At 39.6% G+C, this 12,888-nt stretch overlaps 1 long non-coding RNA gene across 1 annotated transcript; it reads left to right on the top strand.

Moving 5' to 3' along the window:
* The first annotated feature begins 1,250 nt into the window (after positions 1–1,250).
* LOC148803178 (uncharacterized) lies at positions 1,251–2,267 on the top strand. Its single transcript, XR_016081377.1, has 2 exons — positions 1,251–1,781; positions 1,906–2,267. It is a non-coding gene; the product is annotated as an uncharacterized LOC148803178 (long non-coding RNA).
* Positions 2,268–12,888: the final 10,621 nt, after the last annotated feature.

Here is a 12,888-nt window from a genome sequence, read left to right on the forward strand (position 1 = left end):
GCAGGGTTCGGCCATCCATATGATGGATCTCTCTTCCCTTCACCTCAAGAATGGCTTCCTCATGGTCCCTATCTAGCCTACTTTCCTTTGGCTCTCCAACCTCCTCTTTACTGTCCTTAACCTTGTTGTCTATGATAGGGGGAGTAGCAGAGACTTGATGACGTTGGACGACAAGGTTGAGCTTCATTCTCTACCTTGTCTCTTCTTGTTGAGCAGATTCATGGGGAAATTTCAGATTCAGATTAACCAAAGACAGAAACAAACAGTCCACGAAATTAGTAGAATTTTCACGAAGAAGAAGAGGGGGAAAGAGAGAGAAAGAAGGGAGAGAGAGATCGAGGAAGGGACCTGGATGGAGGTGGAGAGGGTCAATACCGGTTCGCCGCCGCTGTGCCGAGAAATGGAAGAGACAATGAACAATGTTTTTCCGGTTCTCTTGAAAAGGAATTTGGGACGAGGGAGGGGGTAATGTTAGGTTTTAAAAGAATTTTAAACATCACGTGGTCTCACATGTATACGGGTTTGACGGAATGATAACGGATGCTAATGGAAAGGAAAGTATTAGTCAATTGTCAAAAACAGTAGGGGTAGCGTCAGTCAATTTTTAAAAAGTAAGGGTACACTTAGTGAATTAGCTAAACCATAAGGGTAGTTTAAGAAACTTACCCTCAAATATATTGGCATGTTTGGAAAGGTTAGAGGAGAAAAAGTAGGCTAGTGACCAATTAAATAATAAATACACAAGTAGTATGCCATGAGAAGACAAAAAAAAAAGAGAAAAAATGATAAAAATATAGCAATAAAAATAAATGTAAAAAAATAAAAAATAAAAATAGGAAAAATTTATTCTAGTGGTTTTCTTTGCTTTTTTTAGTTTGCTTAATTAATTGTTATTTGTGCTTACTTTGGAACCCCATATGGGCCCCATCTATTGGACCTGGGAGTGGGGTGCCTAACCCCTTCTCTCTCCCATTTGATTCTTAGCTAGAGTAGTGTAGCTAGTGCCTCGGGCTTTGGAGTCACTACAAACGAAAATGATTTTTTATGCCATACTCGAAGGTCCCATCACCTCCATTTCACGTAACTGATGGGTGGTGACTCCAAGTCAGCCCAGGTTAGCTGTTTCCCAATGCTCACACTATCCATCCAGAATCCCGGTTTGGTGCACTTAGACCTGATTTAACCCAAATTTCTCAAAATTACCAAACTCTCCCTAAACTTACCTAAATTTACAAGATTATCATTATGACCTATTATAAATTGAAAGCAAAGTTATCATTCGACCTAATCCAGTTTTAGCACTTTTATCTTCCAACTCTCGACAAGAACAAAGTGCGGCTATAGTAGCCCCTCCACCCACGGTTTTTCCATCTCATTCTTTTTTCTTCTTCTTCTTCTTCTTCTTCTTCTTCTTCTTCTTCTTCTTCTTCTCCTCCTTTCTTCTTGTTGGTACCCATTTTTGAATCGTTTTCTACCACTATACTCCGATCATTACAACAGCCACATCCATCACGTTTCCATTCAAGTCTTGATGATCCCTCACCGTTTTCACAATTCTTCTCATTCCCTAAAATCTACATAGGTGGCTCATAACTTTAACTCCCTCAACTCATCAACCTTCCCTGTTCTTCGTCAGTTAGGCAAAACAGAGTAGCAGCTATCACTCGGGATATTTTCTCATCTGATTGGGCAAAATTCACACACAAAGAATCGTTCCTTCTCATCAATCTCTTGGACACAATCCTGGATAAATTTCAGCAATGATAAAACTGTTACTTAAGGCAAGTGATCCATGACCAAGTTTAAACAAAATCTCCTCTTACATTATCACGTCATCTTCTCATACTCTTTTCCTCTATTTTTTATTTCTTTCTTGTCATTTTTTATGGAGTAATGAACATCTAGGTGTTTGTCGAAGCTGGCAATGGAGCCTCTACCAAATCGGCTTCTTTAAAGTCTTCAGAGCCTACACAGACATGCCGCAGTTTTCTTCTTGTGCCTTGATTTTATTTTCATTTAGCTACTCAGAGAGAAAGCTAGTACCCTCGGTATCTCTTTGTTAGGATTTTCAACCTGGATGTATTGCCAATAAAAATACTATTCGCTTTATTATGTTTTAGTTTTCTCAATCATTGTAATCCTAATTCCATTTGAATAAGGTAGCTTAGCGGATCATTATGTTTGTTTTGTTTGGGGATCTGAAGCTAAGATCCGATGTGTTTTGCTAGTTGCTGTTTAGACTAAGTATACTATTTTGTTTCTCTTTTTATTCATCTTGGCTGAGTGGATCTGTTAGAAACATATTGTCTCTTTGGTTTTAGTTTCATGATACTGTGATAATGGATTCAAGATTTTCTGGTTACCTTTGTCGTCTGAGTTGAAGAGGACAGTCGCAATGTTAGAAAGTTCAAAAATTCCTTGCATCCCTTCTTGCATTTCATACACGCCACCAACGGCACACACACATGTGCATGTTCCTGTCTTTTCCCTATATTTTGTTTCATGCATATAATTCTCCACTCTTGAGGTTTGGTGCTCCCTTAAGATAAAAAGGGGGAGAGAAGAAGTAAAAGAAAAGCTAAAACAAGATGAGGTTAACCTGAATGTTCTAGACATGCTGCCAATGCTTCATAAAGATAATTGCAAAAGTGACCTAATTCTTGGATTACTCAGTTTTGTTTAATAAAGGCGTCGTTATGAAATCATCTTTTCATCTCCTTTTTTTCATCCATTTTTCGTTTTGCATAATAAGTTCAACTTCTTTGGTCTAGTGTTTGTTTAGAGAAATGTCTTCTCCTGTAGACAATCAGTTTGTAACTCACTCAGAGTTTAACAAGCTTAAAAAAATGATGGTTGTCTTGGTTTCCAAGGTGGATTGACTAATATCTCATATTGGGACAAACCCACCTCACACTCCCCCACTGGGTGTACCCTTATTCCTACCGGCCCTTGCAACATCTACACCCACATCCACAACCTCCAAGCCACAACCACAAATAACATCTCCATCACATAAACCATTGGTTCCTAGATGTTCACCTGGTGCATTTGTAATGGCCAACAAACTGTTTGTCATATCAATCCCAACTCCAACAATTCCACCATATGCATCTGCAATATCCATACCTACACTCGCAACCTTCAAGCCACTTCCACAAATAGCATCCCCATCCCACAAACCATCAATTCATGTATGCTCACTTGGTGCATCTGTAATGAAGGGATGAGAGATCCATCGTATGGACGCCCAAATCTTGCGGAATGAAGGGGGCGAATTTCAAAAATTTTTCTCTCCCTTCAACTGGGAATCGCATTCCCTATTTAGAAAATCACATTTTCAAGGACTAATCTTGAACCATCAACTGAACCAGATCTGAACCAAAAGAAGTAGGAGAGAGGTATACCTGATACGGAGAAATATTATCTCTCAATTGAGGTGTTCACGCCCAAGGAAGGATCCAAAGACTGCTCCCACTGAAGATGGCGCAGTGCAAGATGGAGTAGAATCATCAGCATTCTCCAAGAACCTGATCCTTCGTAAGAATAGCTGGATGGCATGTGAGCACTGCTTCCAATCAGTCCTTTCACAAAGGGCTGATATCAAGATCGAATCTTGATCTTTCCCAGAAAGTTGGATATCGAACTGGAGGTCTGGTGGCGGTAGGAAGGAGGCGACAAGAAAGAGTTTTTGCAGAGATTATAGAAATCTTTCTTCCGTGATTTCAGCTCTGAAGACTAGAGACCTTTTTCTCTCTTGTGTTGTCTGTTGTGTGTAAAGGCTGCCACCCCCTCCTCCTTTTATAGGCTTAAAGGGATCAGCTCCTAATCCCATTAGGAGTTGCTGATCCAAATCATATTTGGATTAGTAGTCCCTTTAAGTGATAAGGAAGAACCCTTATCTTATTTGTAGATTAGATCAGCCCTCTCCTAATCCTATTAGGAGGCTCCTAGATCTAAATAGATTTAGATCTTGGACTCTCTGAGTGGATAGGGTCAAGGCCCAATCCTATCAACTGATTTAATCCTAGATCCGCCCTTCATTTAAACCGATCAAATCAACCCAGTTCGAAATGGGCTTTAGGCCCATTAAGGTTGTGTGCTCACTTAGCCTTCCAAACTGCTGCCCAGTTGGGCTTCCTTGTATGGCATGGGACCCAAACATTGATTTATACATCAGCCACATGGGTTCGGCCCAGCCTTTGCTACAAGGCCTAGCCGAATACACTGCTATGGACAGTGCACCCCCTGAAACCCATTAAATGGGCTCTATGGGCCCAACACTTACCCTAAGTGGTCCCTGGGCCAAGCCACCTTGTAACACCCAGGGACTGTGGGCAGATGCAAGATTAGCCCATCAGGTATTGCCCTCAATGGTCATACACTCAACCTCTCAGCCCATAATGATCAAACACTGCCCGACAAGAGAGGACCTCTCCCTCGGCTGCAAGGAACAGTGTTGCACTCTCTGCTTATATGGAACCCAGGAATTAAAACCTTTTGCAAAAATTTTAGAAACCATAATATATATACTTTTATATCTCATATAAAAAATACTTTGTAAAACAAATCTCAACGATTGAAATTGGCTGCCGGCAGTCTTGGTTTCCATTAGTGAGAGTGCATCCCCGATCATTACCTTTGTCCGACAAAGGGGCTGATCTTGTCACTATGATCACCCACTCAGATGAATTCTCAGACTGTCCCAACATACCCAGGTTTTGACCCCTGCTAAGGATCTCACTGATTGGTACATCAAAGACAGCCCAATCCGACACCTAGTGCAGTATCATAATCGAGTCTAGGGGTCGGGTGTAACTTTCCAGTTTTGCCCATTAATCTCCAAGGTCCAGGGCAATACTGGAAATCCAGACCAGTTCAAAGATTCAATTAATCCTACACTTGTGCCTAGGGTCTCACCCTGGCAGCTGAGACAGGCCACCCCAACCGACTTGGTGGCACAACAGTGTTAGCCTTATCAGGATAGGTCTCCCCAGACCGACCCACTGACTGTGAACATTCTAAACACGAGTCTCATTAAGTGTCCAGTTTAAGGGTATTACACAAAAACATACCAAAGGAACATGGATCAAACATGTACTTTTATTCATTTACAATAAACTCATAATGTACATCATTCTGATTGAAGCTAAGGGCATACAAAACTATCTAACATGTAATTGCCAAAAAACCATTGGTTATATCAATCCCACCTCCAACAACTTCACTCTGTGCATCTTCGTCATCTAATCCAACACCTCAAGTATTACCACTTGCTTCAGCCCAAGCAACTTGCCATAACCAACCACCCTAGAACAAAGAAAGAATGGTACTCACCAATTACCCTGTTCTTATGCTCAACTGTCACCTTTTCTTGTTTTAGAGGGATACCTCCGACCATTAACGTGGAAATCACCCCCAGAACCGAAGCCTTATAAGTACAACAAAAGTGTGTTCTGTACTTAACATTAGGGGCCCAGGTATGCAACCAATCATTGTTGATCACTGAAATTTGCTATCCAAGACCTCATCGATGAGAGTGTATTTGATCCCACCAAGGAAATTCCAAACATGGTGCCACCAATGCCCAAGAAACTAATTCATTAGAAGCTTTCATTGTGTTTATTTTGTTGCATTTGGACTAATCTCTAGTCACATTTTGCTTTAATGTTTTCTTGGAAAGGAATATGATCATTAAACAACTTATCTTTTGCATTAATGTAAGTTTTTGCTTAGGTGTCTCATTTTATTTTTTGCCTTTTGTTCTTCTAATAAAGCAATAAGTTTTAATAAGAAGGGGGTCTCCCAACCTTAAAAAGAGATAAAGTTACCACATCCCTTAGGAGGATTGTATGTGTAGACACCCCATTTTTGCACTCTTTAGTCTTTTTGTAGTAGTTTGAGTTTCGAGCATGCTTCAATAATCTCTCAACTAACTCGGGGGCATTCTTGGATTCTTATAAAAGTTAGGACCTCAAGTATCTAAGACCATAGGTACGTAGAGCCCAAAAATCCAAATCCAATGACACCCAAATCACTAAAATCCAACATCGTTTATCCCTTCATCTTAAAACTAGAAGCTAAAATCAATTATGATTGTCTGGTTGGGATCATTTTGATCAGAAATCCAATACCATAGGTACATAGAGCCCAAAAATCCAGATTTTATGACACCAAGATCACCCAAACCCAATGTCATTTACCCTTCATCTTAAGACCCAAAGTTGGAACCGATTTTGATTATCTGATTGGGATCATTTCGATCCTAAACCTTATCTTAACTCAAAAAAGAAATCCAACACCATCTTAAGACCCAAAAATCCAAATATGATGACACCAAAATCACTAAAATTTGACAAAGTTTACCCCTTCATCTTAAGAACCAAAACCTTAACCGGTTCCGATTGTCCAATTAGGATCATTTTGATCTTGAACCTTATCTCACATCAAAAAAGAAATTCAACACCACAGGCACATAGATCCCAAAATTCTAAATCCAACACCACAGGCATAACCGATGGGCCCCTGATCAGCTTCCTCCCCAAGAGGAACCTCACGGAACCCTAGCCCATTATGGGCCCATTCGAATCTGACTTTATGAAAGTCAGTGGGAGCCACTTTGGTATGGCCTAAATCGGACCTAGGAACTGATTTTCTCGTTCCCTCTGGATTAATATAAGTGCAATGAGAAAAGAAATATCATAGGATTAATTCTCTAAAGTCCTTCTGTCATTAGCATGAAAGCGGGCTGAATCGGTGAGTGGAGATGCACCATAAAATTGTGCTATCCATTTTGCTAATGTAGTCGGTAGGATTGTTTCATGAGATGATAGGTGCATCATATACCGAGGTGGGAGAAGCCTATCCTAAAATAGAAGACTCTTTCATGGTACCTTGGGGCCCACAATATGACGGGTCAGCACTTACCAGACAGAAAGGTTTAACCTAAAATGGTGATGGATCTTGTCTGATGGAGGAGAAAGGGAAAGCTCATTGGATGGGTGGATATTTGATCCTTCATAGAAAGTGGTGGGGTTATGCAGCTGAAACAGTTGGCCCCATGCACCTATGTGATTTCCTACATTTCCAGGGACATGCACCATGTCCTCATCACTGAGATAGGAAGGAAATCTCAGAGATAAATAAATGGAGATGGAACATAGATAAAAGATCATTCTATGTAAGATAACATGATACATTTTCAGGTCGTAGACTAATAATTGTTGCATTTTATCAGAAATGGCACACGGATAGCTTGCTAAGTTGTTAGATGACAACAAACTAAAAGGACCTAATTATACTAACTGGTACCGTAACATTAATTTGGTGCTCACATCCGAGAAATTGGACAAGGTTGCCAAGAACCCAGCACTGGAACGTCCGAGTGACAAGGCTTCTGAAGCACGGAGGAGGGAGTATCAGGAATGGGAGGAGAAGAACTATCTTGCCGGATGTTACATCGTAGCCTCTTTAAACAATTCTATCCATAGACAATTCAATAATATTGAAATATGCAAGGATATTTTGGATAGCCTAAAGACGATGTTTGAAGAGCAGAATCGTTCTACCAGACAAAAGGTCCTTAAACTGTTGATGACCACCAGGATGACCGAAAGCCAACCAGTTTATGACCATGTCATGCAGATAATGGGGTATAATTGAAATGGAGCCTCTTGGTTCCTAGCTTGACGATGACACCAAAATTGATGCCATCCTAAACTCTTTACCCTCGTCTTTCAATCAGTTTGTCATGAACTATAACATGAACAAGCTAACCTTTAGCTTGCAAGAACTCATCAATATGTTGTAGAGGGATGAGGAACTAAATAAGAAAGATAAGCCAGTAGCCATGCTTGTTGAAGGTGGAAAATCTAGCAAGAGAAAGAGAAAGGGTAAGAAGAGGCCTCAGAAGAAGGCAGGTAAGCCAAAGAAGAAGAAGAGAGACAAGTCATCAGATGAATGTCACTTTTACAAGCAGACTAGACAATTCACGCAAGAACAAAGAAGGTAATTTCGAATCTCTTGTCATAGAGACCAATATGTTGGTTACTTCTACATCCTAGTGTATTGATTTAGAGGCTTCCACTCAAGCATGTAAGACATTGCAGGGGTTCAAGGAAATCAGAAGGCTTAATGACGACAAGATGGTTCTCTACTTGGGGACTTCTGCAATAGTTATAGCTACTGTTATGGGAATAGTAGATTTAATTTTCAGAGAAGGAATTGTAACATTAAAAGATTATCTTTATATACCGTTACTTTGAAGAAATTTGATTTTAGTTTCTATGTTGTGTAAGGATGGTTATTTTGTTTTATTCACTGATAAGATTACAATTAAATTGAATAACAAATCCCTTACTTATAGAGAACTTGAGAATGGTCTCTATGTCCTCTGTCTTTTTCTGGAAACAAATATATCTGAAACTACGTCAAAACATATCCTCAAGAAAAAGAGCACGTGATATATTTAATCCCATGTACCTATGGCATTACCAACTTGGCCATATTAATATAGAGCATATCACAAGATTGGTGAAGGATGACCCTCTAGATTTTCTAACTGTAGAAGATCTACCAACTTATGAGCCTTGCCTCTAAGGTAAGATGACAAAATGGCCATTTATGGGTAAGCCTGAAAAATCAACATGCACACTTGACCTGATACATACTAATGTATGTGGTCCCATTAATGTTAGGACATGGAACCAACACTATTATTTCATAACTTTCACCAATGACTATTCTTGGTATGGTTATGTGCACCTAATGAGAAATAATTCTAAATCCTTTGAAAAGTTCAAGGATTTTAGATAAGAAGTCAAGAAACAGTTAAGGGGACACATCAAAACCCTTCGATCAGATTGATGAGGTGAATATCTCTCTAACTAATTCAGGGACTACTTAAAGGAAAATAGAATTATATCACAGTTGTCTCCTCCTGCTACACCACAATTAAACGGTGTGTCAGAGAGAAAAAACTAGACTCTATTAGATATAGTCCGATTACTCCTTGTCCATTCAGAACCACCTATATCCTTTTGGGGACATGCATTGGAAACTACAATATACGTGCTGAATTGAGTTCCAACCAAATCGGTTCCTAAGACTCCTTATAAGCTATGGACCAGTAAGAAACTATGTGTAAGACACTTGAAGATTTAGGGTTGTCCAACACACGTTAAAAGAACAAGTGCAGATAAATTGGAATTCAAGACTAGTTGTTGCCTATTTGTAAGCTACCCCAAGAGTTCTATAGGGTATCTTTTCTATGACCCAAGAGAACAAAATGTGTTTGTTAGTTGAAATGCATACTTTTTGGAAGAAGAGTATATCTTGAACAATCATCATCAGGAAATTATTCTTGATAAAGAGAGCTCAGGAATAGTGGGAGACAAACCACAGGTTCCAGATAACACCCAACTTAGAAGATCTACCTGGGTGTCTAGACCTCTAAATTGTTATGGCTATGATCAAGAAAGTTACTTGGTGGAATCTACAAACAGTGAGGAAGATCCCGTGAATTATACAGAAGCTATGTTGGACATAGATTCCTTGAAGTGGGTAGATGCCATGAAAGTTGAGATGAACTCAATGAAAACCAATGGAGTCTGGACTCTAGTAGACCCGCCCCCTGGGGTGAAGGCAATTGGTTGCAAATGAATCTACAAGAGAAAGAAGGGCCTTGATGGAAAGGTTGAGACCTATAAAGATCATCTTGTAGCGAAAGGGTACACTTGGAAAGGAGTCAATTATAAGGAAACCTTTTCACCTATGGCCATGCTTAAATCCATTCAGATTCTATTAGCTATAGTTGTGCAGTATGACTACGAAATTTGACAAATGGATGTCAAAACTGCATTCCTAAATGGAGATCTTACTGAAGATATCTATATGCAACAGCCGCAAGTCTTTGTTGCCTCGGGTCAAGAACATATGGTGTGTAAGTTGAACAGGTCCATTTATGGATTGAAGAAAACTTGTAGAAGTTGGAACATCCAATTTGAGTCTACGGTCAAACAGTTTGACTTTGAGCAGAATCCAGATGAACCCTATGTTTATAGAAAGACAGTGGAAGAAAAGGTTACGTTCTTAATTCTTTATGTAGATGACATTCTACTCATTGGAAATAATGTATGAATGTTCGTTACGGTGAAGGTATGACTTTCACAGCAATTCTCCATGAAAGATCTTGGAGAAGTCTCGTATATCTTGGGACTTCGACTCTATAGAGATGGATCAAAAAGGATAATAGGATTATCCAATCTACTTATATTGACAAGATAATCAATAAGTGCACAATGGAGAACTCCAAGAAGGGATTCATTCCTTTCAAGTACGGAGCCACTCTCTCCAAGAGTATGTCACATAAGACCCCTAAGGAAATTGAGGGCATGAGAAAGGTTCCATATGCATCAGCCGCAGAGAGCATCATGTATGTCATGTTGTGCATTTGGCCAGACATTGCTTAGGTTGTGAGTGTAGTAAGTAGATACCAATTGAACCCAGAACAAGAGCATTGAACTATTGTGAAGTAGATACAAGTCAAATACCTACGGAGAACTAAAGACTATTGTCTTGTCTTCGATGGTAGTTCACTACAAATGATCGGGCATATTGATATTGACATCCAGCCTGACCCAGATGATAGAAAGTCTATATCTGGATACTTTAGGACCCTAAGTAGTAAGAAAAGTAGTCCACGACGCTAAGCACATTGCCATAAGTAAGGTTGTCTAAGTAATATGAATGAAGAAATTCGTCTTGGAATTTGATATCATACCACATCACCCATTCCACTATTGTGTAACAACACTGTATCTATGGGAGGTTGTTGGTAGAGGGGATGTCCATATTCAGAAGTTAGCATTAGTAGAGAATGTGGTAGACCCATTAACTAAGCCACTGACACAAAGTGTTTGAGAAACACGTGGATAGTATGGGACTGAGGCTTGTACCAGATTGGACCTAAGTGCAAGTGGGAGTTGTTAGATAGTGTATGCCTTAAGCTCCAATTAGATTGATGTACAGATACATTTATTGTGAATGAATAAAAGTACATAGTTGTTTCATGTTGTCATAGGTATGTTTCTATGAAAACTATCCCTTAAACTGGACACTTATGAGACTCGTGCTAGCTTAGAATGTTCTTAGCCATTGGATAGACTTGGGGAGTTTATCCTACCAAGGCTGACACTGATCTGCTATCAAAGAAGTTGGGGCAGATTGTCTCAGATGCTAAGGTTAGACCTGAAGCACATGTAGTGTGTATTTGATTGAAGCACTGAATCCGAACCATTCTCCAGTTATGCCCTAGACCTTGGAGACTGATGGGCAAAATTGGAAAGTTACACATAACCCCTGGACTTGATTGTGGTACTATACTCCAGTTATGCCCTAGACCTTGGAGACCTGAAGCACATGTAGGGTTGTCTTTGATATGCCAATTAGTGAGATCCTTTGGGGATCAAAAATTGGGTATGTTGATAGGATCAGCCCCTTTTTCGGATAAAGTGAATGATCGGGACTACACTCTCTCTGATGGAAACCAAAACTTCCGATAGTAGATTTCAACCGTGTTTGAAATTTGTTTTGTAGAATATATTTATATGATATATATTATATTTTAAGAAAAGTGTTTGCAAAAATGTTTTAATTCCCAGGACCCATCTGAGCAGAGAGTGTAACACTGCACCTTGCAGTCAGGGAAGAGGTCATTTCCTGTCGGGTAGTGTTTGATCATTGTGGGTTGAGAGGTTAAGTGTAAGAGACCATTAAGGGATGTTTACTTGATGGGATATATCTTAATTAAGTCCATTATCCTTGGGCCTTCATAGGATGGTTGGACTCAGGGATCATTTAACTGTAAATGTTCGGCCCATTTTGAGCCCATACTGATGGACTCAAGGGTTTACTGCATTTATAGTGAATTCAGCATAGTCTTTTCACAGAGGCTGGGCCAAACCCATGTGGGCTTATGTGAGGTCATTGTTGGGGTCCCACGCCATATAAATTGAACCTAAATGGGCCAACAACTCTCTTGGGACGTGAGCCACTTTAGTTAATAGGCCTAAAGCCCATGATTAATATGATTAATCAAGTGGTCACATGACTGCTTGAGTTGTCATGTGACTTGGGCGAATATGGGTTTGGAGCACCCATTCTCATAAGACGATAAAACCTATCCACTAATAGAGTCTAGATCCAAATAAAGATTTGGGTTACAAACCTCCTAATTCGATTAAGAGTGGTGCTTCTTAAGAATTAAGAAAAGAGAGATCAAATTGCTTTATATCACTCTTTGCTTTCAGTTTTCTCTCTCTACTCTTTGCGCCCGGAAACCCTAGATTGATTTCCAATTCTTGAGACTGATTTTGATCAGTTCTTTCTCTAAATTTTGCAAGAAAATTGTGGAGAAAAACCATGCTCATCTCACTTGTTCGATCCATACAGTTGGGTTGCAGTTTTGTTGAAAATTGCGTTGCTGAACCGGCTTCATTCCAAGCTATGCCATCTTCAGTGAAAGCTGGTTTTGGGATTTGATTTGGGCATGAACTACCACTTTGGGAGCTACATCTATGGAATTCGTATCAGGTATACATCTCCCTCCTTTTGGTTTCAAATCTGATCCTATTCCAGTGCAAGAATGACCACAGAAAAATGTAGTTTTTCTGAAACTAGGGAATGCGATTACTGGAAGGATGAAAGAAATTTTTGAAAATTTTCCAATCAGAATGATGTACATTATGACATTTAATGTAAATGAGTAAAGTACATATTTGATTCATGTTATTATGGTGTGTTTCTGGGATTTAGATCAGCAGATAGGATAAGGGGTTATTCCTATCCACTCAGAGAGTCCAGATCCAAATAAAGATTTGGATAAGGAAACTC

The sequence above is a fragment of the Nelumbo nucifera genome, chromosome 1 (assembly GCF_055504915.1).
Source record: "Nelumbo nucifera cultivar China Antique chromosome 1, China Antique-T2T, whole genome shotgun sequence".
Classification (NCBI taxonomy): Eukaryota; Viridiplantae; Streptophyta; class Magnoliopsida; order Proteales; family Nelumbonaceae; genus Nelumbo; species Nelumbo nucifera.